Source organism: Silene latifolia, chromosome 10 (genome assembly GCF_048544455.1).
Source record: "Silene latifolia isolate original U9 population chromosome 10, ASM4854445v1, whole genome shotgun sequence".
In the NCBI taxonomy this organism is placed as follows: Eukaryota; Viridiplantae; Streptophyta; class Magnoliopsida; order Caryophyllales; family Caryophyllaceae; genus Silene; species Silene latifolia.
The window spans coordinates 60,780,573-60,790,328 of record NC_133535.1 but is presented as its reverse complement, the minus strand read 5'-3'; positions in this window follow the sequence as shown (position 1 = coordinate 60,790,328).

The window sequence follows — 9,756 nt, the reverse complement described above, 5'->3', positions numbered from 1 at the left end:
CCGCAACATTGTTTTTCCGGAAAAATTTCGAAATTTTTAACCTAAGATTTTGAACATTATGAGTGTCATGGAAATTTTCCAGAATGTTCATGAGTTTAAATTTCAAATTTTGAATTTATTTGAAATTTTGTGATTTATTTGAAGTTTAATGGCTTATTTTTGTAATTTTAGTCCATTTATGAACAATTTTATAAGATATGGGTTAATTATGGTCAAATTATTAGTGAAGACTATATTTTGAGTCCTAAGAGGTTAGGGTAATTAACTTATGCATAAATATGAGTTTATGTATTTTTGTGATTATAAAATGTTGAAATCACGCAACTCCGTAAAAACCGAGTAATATACGATATTGGCTAATTAAAGGCGATTTAGCATAAAAATTGAGCATGTTCATACATATTATAATGCTGCATTTTTCCTTTATGATTGTCATAATTTTTATTTATGTAATTTTGAATTATGTAATTTACTTAGTATGGCCTTAGATTTTTAATTGGTATTTCCCGAAATGTATGGGAATATCGATTCGGTTGTAATTTTTATTGTGATCTCGTATCACCGTTTTGTAATATTTAATAGATTTATTTTATTTTAGTTACAAATGTATAATAGGAAATTATGTAATTTATTATGTAATTTTATTCATTCGGAGTTCCCAAAGACGGATTTCTTCAAGAATGGCGATACATAAAGACGGTGTTACCTCGAGATGCGTGCCACAACCGAAGTTCAAGGGACCAATGGAGTTGGTTTCCGAATATGTAATAGATTAATAGTTTTTCTATTTTAGGAAAGGCCATACTAGGATTTATTTACTTTTATGCTTGCATTTTGTTTTATGTCACATGCATCGCTAAATCGCCATAACTAAACATGCATTGTCTTATTTTATCGAGTTTAACGACCGTGTCAATTAAAATTATCGTAGTTCACCGCTTTAGTTCACTTAAAACGTGATAGATAATAAATTGACATGACCTCTCGCTAAAACAAACAATTGAGACATAGCCTTACCAAATAGTAGAAACCATGAAAACCTATTTCGCGAGGGAGTGCGCTCGGCTACCCCGGGGTACAAACCTTGTTACGTAGGGGAAGTGGGTGATGAATGTTAATCCACCGAATTCATGTTGATAAGGGATGTATCGGCTACCCCGTGCCCAAGTTGATGTGGGTTTGGATAATGGACACATTTATTCGAAATTTGGATTGAACTCAACAAAAGTAATTGATAAGGGTTGCATCGGCTACCCCGTGCCCTTGTTGATGTGTTTTGGGCTATAGATAAACATTAGAGTAATTTTATCGACCAAGAGTTCTAAAAGTAGAATCGATTAAAAGGTTAATCCACCGAGTTATATTAATGAAGGTTGCATCGGCTACCCCGTGCCTAAGTTGATATGAATTTGGGTCTTGGAATCATTTATCATAGTTGGGTAGAGGTCACTATGTAAATGCTATACTTGTTTACAAGTATTTATAAAACGATGAATGTTAAGTTTTCCATTATTCCGTTATAATATTGTTCTATTTCTTTACCACAATTCATATACGATATCATTTCGGTTTTTTGATTCAAATCTCCATTAAAACATCGTAACTAAAGACAAAATTTGAATTTTTTCTTCTAAAAACTCGTTTTATCCATTGGAAGGATCTCTTGTAGAGAGTATAGATAAAAGTTATTCGTTATCAAACAGGTTTTTGATTCTTGACTAACACATCTACTTACAATGGATTGTTTTTCATATACTTAATTGAATTAAGTACCTTGAAAAGATAAAATTGTTTTGGTGATTAGATTTTCAGAATTCGTAATTGACCAAAATAACGCAACCACTTCGATGAAAGTTTTAAGACTAAAACGAACAAATGAAGAGTAATCTTCATGAATTCAATTTTGCTTCTCAAAGCAAAGACTCATTGAATTAAGTGGGAGCATTCTCTTAAACCGTTAAGATGAGGACGAGGTTCAAGAAGTAAGGATTATGATGGAATTGATACAAGGTAATATTAAAGGTAAAGTTGTTGAGAATGACGATACTAAACCTATCAATCCCGACCGATAAAGTTTCCATTGTCTTAAAATGTTGGACACGAGAAAGGAAACTACCCCAAATTATTGAAGAATCAACAAGTTAGTTGTGGGACATCTAATGGGATCTTCTTCTTTAAATGTTTATATGATTGACATAAATTTTGCTAGTACTACTTCGTCAATATTAGAAACCGGTGGTGGTTTTCATCATTATGTTTGAAACATGGGATGATAAGAATATGACGACTAGCAACAACAATATCGAGAGATAGAGTAATTGTGTACTAAATCTAGTTTTCGGGTTTGGAGTTGTACTTAATTGTGACTATTAAGTACATAAACTCTAAATAAGAATACAAACTTGTTAAGATACAAAAGAGGTTTCACTTTTGTGACCCTTTACACCACGATTTGATATATGGCTAGCCCATTATCAAGGTAATTATATTCTAAACCAAACTAGAATGATATATCATGAAGATGATGCCAGACTCAAATTGGTAACCCAAGATTAAACCTTAAATTTTGGAATGATGAACGCAAAGAGTTATCAAGTACTCTTGAAACCATTAGATTGTTAATGGTATATGCGTATCTTGTATTCAAAGCAAGATGTCTCGTGCCTTTTGGTTGAAAAGGAGATCGAGGTTTTAAATCATTGATCCAAAATAGGTTGATCATTTTCTTTTACCAACGATTTAGGTTGACGCTAATGTGTTCACTTAATAAGGTAAATAGAGAAATCTTTGAAGAATTTCAAAGAATTCAAGGAATCACGATTTAAGTCGTGATGGGATTATCGAAGTGAAGACTTTGATATAAGCCAAGGAAATGTGATATAGTATCACAAGTTAATCTCTCTTAGCACGCATTATGGAATAATGTGTGGTTAGCTAAGAAATCAAACGCTATTCGATATGGTTTGGATTTCAATCAAGTTACTTTGAGTTACTTGATCATTTTGGGGATTTTTGTCTAAATTATTTTTCCACTAAATCGAATCATATGAGATATGAAATGGTAAAGGTACCATCTTTGTAAGTTTTTCACAAGAAACAAATGCTCATTTTTCCCTTACAATTATCACGAGCACGACGGGTTTGCGGCTCATGAAGCTGTCTTTCTAAAATACGGGTTTATTTCTAGAAGACAGAGTGGGAGAAATTATTCAAGAGCCACAAAGAATGTTATGTCGCAAGAAACTGGTCTTTCTTGGCTACATGAGACGTTTTGTGTAAGACGTTGTTTCTTCAAAACCTAGGAGGTTAAATTCGTCACTTGTTAAAAATGATGAATTCATGCTACTTTTAAGAAAGTAAAGAGCTTATAACTTACAAAAGAAATTGTTTGATTCAAGTTGATTACTTCTAGAAAGTAATGAACATATGACTTACATAAGAGTGTTTAAGTCACAACTCAATACAAGGCTTAGAGCCATGAAAATCCGAATCAAAAGGGCTTGATTAGTGACAAAGGGTTTTGCACTAATAAAGAGATATTTCAAAGCAAATTGGTTGCAAAGGGTTTTGCACTAATTGAAATGATTAAGTCTATTTGGATCTTCTTAGGGATTGTGTTTCATTATGAAGTTATGAAATACATAGCGAGTGAATCTAAAACCCACTTCTTCAATAGAAGGAATGTATTCAATACATGTCTTGAGTTTAGTAGATTCTTGCAACCCTAAGATAATGTGAGACTTGAGAGAGGGTCTTAAGTAGGACATCAATGAGTTAGAATCAACATTTTGATCATGTGACAAAACATTTCTCGATAAGTCGAGAAATTGTGTTTATACATGAAGTTTAGTGGGAGTTACGGAAGTTTTAATTAGTCCGATATGTGGATGACATATTGATCATTGAGAATGATTTAAGACTCTTGGAGTATTATAATACATCTTGAATATCCGGATTTATGAAGATAAATCCACATGATATTAGCGTCATTAAGAAGTCTTATGTTGATAAGATTCATGACTAGTTCAATTAAATTGAATATATTTGATTGATTTCATTTGCTTCAGCTGCCGAATCAATTAAAAAGAAATGATGTATAACACTTCATATGCTTTGAGTATGATGAATTGTTTTCAAAATCGAATTTAAGTAATCTTTACCAAGTAAGCTATAAAGATTACCCTTAAGTGCTTGCAGAAGCATTAAGGCTATGATGCAAAGTGTTTATGATGCAATATTGTGTAAGGGTGTTACACAAGTGACAATTGACAATTGAGATTGCGCATGGTTTCCGACAAAACCATAATCAAAACACATTAGGATGGTTAAGATACCATTGTGGCAATGTTTATTAAGAAGTAGATTTTCTAGAATCGTTCTAGGCAATAAAGAACAATGAAAGATATTTATAACGGAAATTGAGTACACTTGCGATCACGAGATGTGCAAGAAGGATGAGTCCCGCACCTTTGTGAAAACAAAGTAGGAGCTATTCTTAGGCTAAGAGGGCCTATGTCTTGATTGGATCTCGACACGTACTCAGAAAGTGTTGTGATGCAAATGTATACATTACAAAGGAAAATGAATATGTAGTAAGGTTGAGTAAGGTACAAGAAGTTGATAAAACCTACTAACCAAAGCCTTCTCAAAGGCTAAACATGATGAGTCATGTCATTTCAATTGAATTGAAATCAACAACTACGTACAAGATCAAATCAGATTATAGAACATGAAATAGTAATCAGGCATTGACTATTCATGTGTGATAATCGCATTTGTCGTTCGAGTTTTATTTTTAAAACTCTTTTATTATACTTTGTTACATCCAAACGGGTTGTGGAGACAATTGAACCCCGTTAAAGTGAACACGGATTAGCATAGTATTCGCCCATAGTCACTTGTATGAGGTGACGTCTCGAAGTGACTAGAGTGTGATGCGATTGATGGCAAGTTCAAGTGCCATACAGTCATGTGAGATGACTAGTCGATCACATAGGCAGATGTTATGAACACCTTGTCGGGCCTTATGACCGCTTATAGAGTTCTGGCAAATTTATATAGCCTGGTCGTGGCGAGAGCTGCTATAGTATTCTAATGAGTCGATTCTTTTGACTAAAGACTATTCACCTAAGATGGCACAGTTTCAGATTAACTTTGATTTGTGTTACTACGACCTTCGTAAATGGGGTCAAATGGGCATATTTTGGGTTATGATGGCTGTGGCTAGTCGAAGGGAATGAGTGCGATAGGAATTGTCCACCCCCTTGTCAGGGTTAAAACAATATCTCAGGGCCACTCGAGGAGTAATGAATCGAAATGCGTGGCCACGCTCGGAAGGTATCCGAGTGGATAAATCCGGTCAATCGGTTATTCTCCGGATCGAGGAAACCACTCTCGATATGATCACTTGCAAGTACGACCTGAAAGACACCTTGCATTGAGTGGGAGATAGTAATAGGACAAGAGAATTGGTGACGCACACTTGTCGAGGACAAGTGGGAGATTGTTGGGAAATGTGTCCTCAACAATAGTGCGATCATATGATTTAAATATCATTATTAAATCTCATTTTAAGAATACAATTGGGAAGTAATTATTGTTGTCAACCTGGTCAACATATATCGGTAATGATTGGTGACTAGAGTTTGACATTCTTGTCGTGTGACGGTGGTGATCAGTTGACCCCCTAGGTCATACCTAAAGGGCAATACTCTTAATTGATTATTTAATTAATCGTATAATGTTGCGAGTTAATTAAATTACTTGAAAATTGACGGACGATTTTGGAAGTAAAATTTACGTATCAAATTGAAATGTGATTAAATGAGATACGGTCTGAGTAATTAAATTGTATAATTACTCGGATGAAATAAATTGTTTAATGTAACAATTAAATTGAATGAATTGTTATAAATATAATCAGTTGTGATTTATAAATTGGTAAAAATTATTTTCGCACGATAATTATGGAATTACTAAATCAATTTTTGTATGTGACGTATTTTTATTAATACGTTGATTTTTAATATGTTAAAAATACATTACAAATTATGTTACATGTGACATGTTACATATTGACAATTGACAAAATAATATGGATTCCATATTATCATATGGACCGAAATAAAGAAGAGGTTTAAGCTAATTAAATTGTTTAATTAGTAGCTAAACATAATGATTGTTTTGCTTTAGTAGCCTTACATGCCTATAGTGCATTGTGAAGACAAATGAGCCCATGCATTGGCTCCTTTCCACCTCCTCTTGGCCGGATTTTTAGAGAAGAAAAACCACTTGGTTTTTCTTCTTATTTTTATATATACACCATAATGTAATGTGTGTATTATTCATTCTAACTACTCATCCAAAAATACAAGTTCTAGTGAGAAGAAAAATCCTCTCTTCTCCTCTCTTAAAAACCGAAACTATTATGTGATTTAAAGAGTTTTGGTTCAATTTTCTACTAAGATTAATATTATACTAGTACTTATAATATTAATTAGATTAAGTGAAAGCCTTGGGTATAAAGCTTGGGGAGAGATCTTATACTTAGATCTTTGTTCTTCCATTGGAAAAGCTCAAGAACAAGAAGAGAAAGGTGATCTCTCTTGTGCCCAATATAGCCGAAATATTGAATGTAAGGACATTATTTCTCTTCTCTTTTATTAATGTTTGCACGCATAAAATCCGTTTTAATTTTATGACAAATTAATTAGACATATATGAGTATGTTAAATATGTATATAGATCTACATTTCCTTCAGTTGCACCAACGTCGCCTCAAAGGAGATGGTGGAGAAATTAAAACTACCCACGACACCTCACCCAAAACCTTACGCCCTGCATTGGCTGGATGACGAGAATAAAGTGAAAATCACTAAGCAAGTAAAGGTGATACTGACCATGGGATCTTACAACGACGACATCCTATGCGATGTTGTACCAATGGATGCATGTCATGTCCTATTAGGACGACCTTGGCAATATGACCGGGATGTGGTGCATCGCGGTCGAAGCAACGAGTACGAGTTGGTAAGTAAGGGAAAAAGAATTGTCCTAAAACCAATGGCGCCAGGTGAAGTACGTTCTATGAGTGCCAAACGTAGAACGACTACTAGCATGACCATGCTCGCTAGTGAGAAAGAAGTGGACGAGGCCATTGTCACTACGACTACTAGCATGACCATGCTCGCTAGTGAGAAAGAAGTGGACGAGGCCATTGTCACTGGCAACCAGGTTTACCTAATGGTGGTCAATGAAACGCCTAGCAATGAAAGCAAGGATGGACGATTAATCTCGCTCTTGCAAGAATTCAAGGATGTTTTCCCCGAAGAATTACCCGCTGGGTTACCACCTATTCGTGGGATCGAACACCAAATCGACCTCCTGCCCGGAGCTCCTTTGCCAAACAAGGCCGCCTATCGGTGCAATCCAATGGAGACCAAGGAGTTACAACGTCAAATCGAAGAGTTAATGGAACGAGGCTATGTACGCGAGAGCATGAGCCCATGTGCCGTTCCTACACTACTTGTTCCAAAGAAGGATGGGACGTGGCGAATGTGCATCGATAGCCGAGCCGTGAACAACATCACTATCAAGTATCGGTTTCCAATTCCGAGGCTTGATGATATGCTCGATGAGTTACATGGAGCCGAGATCTTCTCTAAAGTTGATTTGAGGAGTGGTTATCATCAAATTCGGATGAGAGAAGGGGACGAGTGGAAAACTGCGTTTAAAACTAAGCATGGGCTATATGAGTGGACGGTTATGCCATTCGGCTTAACAAACGCTCCAAGCACCTTTATGCGACTCATGAACGAAATACTCAAGCCTTTCCTAGGCAGATTTGTGGTCGTTTACTTGGACGACATCTTGGTCTACAGTCAGAGCAAGGATGATCACTTCCAACATCTTCGTAAGGTGTTCAACACACTTCGGGAGCAACAACTCTATGGTAAGAAGGAGAAGTGTTCGTTCTTAGTCGAGAGCGTTATCTTTCTTGGATACAGGGTTTCTAAGGAAGGAGTCTCCGTCGATCAATCCAAGATTGAGGCAATCAAATCGTGGCCTATTCCGAAAAAATCATCACGAAGTCCGATCCTTTCACGGACTTGCTTCATTCTATCGGAGGTTCATTCGGGATTTCAGCACCATCGCTAGCCCTATCACTGAATGTACAAAGAAGGGAACTTTCGTATGGACTCCGGCTGCTTAACGGGCATTCGAGACAATTATCCAAAAACTTTGTGAGGCACCATTGTTAGCACTCCCAGATTTCACCCGCCCGTTCGAAGTCGAATGCGACGCAAGCGGTGTTGGAATTGGAGCCGTGTTAGTGCAAGGAAAGCGACCCATCGCTTACTTCTCTGAGAAGCTGAACGGGGCCAGGCTCAATTACTCGACTTACGACAAGGAATTCTATGCGATCGTAAGGGCCCTACAACATTGGAGTCACTATCTCCGACCAAGTCATTTCATCCTGCACTCGGACCACGAATCATTGAAACATATCAATGGGCAGCAAAAGTTGAACTCAAGGCATGCCAAGTGGGTGGAATTTTTGCAATCCTTCCATTTCTCTTCCAAATACAAGACTGGCAAAAGTAACGTGGTGGCCGATGCTCTCTCGCGCCGATACTCGTTATTGACGGTGCTCGATATCCGATTACTGGGATTCGAGGCACTGAAGGAATCCTACAAGAACGATCCCGACTTTGGGGAAATCTTCAAGATTTGCGAGAACGGGGTTCATGATGAATTCATTACTCAAGATGGTTTCCTTTTCAAAGGTAACAGACTTTGTGTCCCAAAACTCCCGATGCGAGAACTCCTAATTCGAGAAGCCCACGGAGGTGGACTTGGGGGACATTTTGGAGTAAACAAAACTGTGGATATCCTCAAGGAACATTTTTATTGGCCACAGTTGCAAGGAGACGTGCAAGCGATAGTGCGAAAATGCATCACATGTCACATGGCCAAAAGCAAATTCCAACCTGGGGAGTATGTACCATTGCCTATCCCGTGCCGACCTTGGGAAGATATATCCATGGATTTCATCGTGGCATTACCGCGAACACAGAGAGGCAAAGATGCGATCATGGTAGTAGTCAATCGATTCTCAAAGATGGCCCATTTTATCGCCTGTCACAAAACTGACGACGCCAGCAATGTGGCGGACTTGTATTTTCGGGAAATCTTACGACTCCACGGGATCCCAAGAACAATCGTTTCCGATCGAGATTCCAAATTCCTAAGCTACTTCTGGAAAACGTTATGGAAAAGGGTGGGAACCAAGCTTTTGTTCAGCACTTCTCATCACCCCCAGACGGACGGCCAAACGGAGGAGGTCACAAATCGCACTGGGAACAATCTTTGCGAAGTCCGGTGAGTAAAACTCAGAAAGATTGGGATTTGAAACTCGCGCACGCTGAGTTCGCTTATAACCGCTCCCCAACTTACGCGACAAGGCACTCCCCATTTGAGGTCGTATATGGTATAAACCCGTATTTACCACTAGACCTCATTCCCCTACCCAAGGATGAAATCTTACACAAGGATGCGGAGTCCAAATTGAAATCAATGATCAAACTACATGATCAAGTCAGGGCAAGAATTGAGAAAATTAATGAAATGTACAAGCGCAAAGCAAACAAAACCCGCCTTGACCCGGATCTTTCAAATGAAGGAGACCTCGTGTGGTTACACTTAAGGAAGGAGCGTTTTCCGAACAAACGCAAAAACAAACTCATGCCGCGAGCA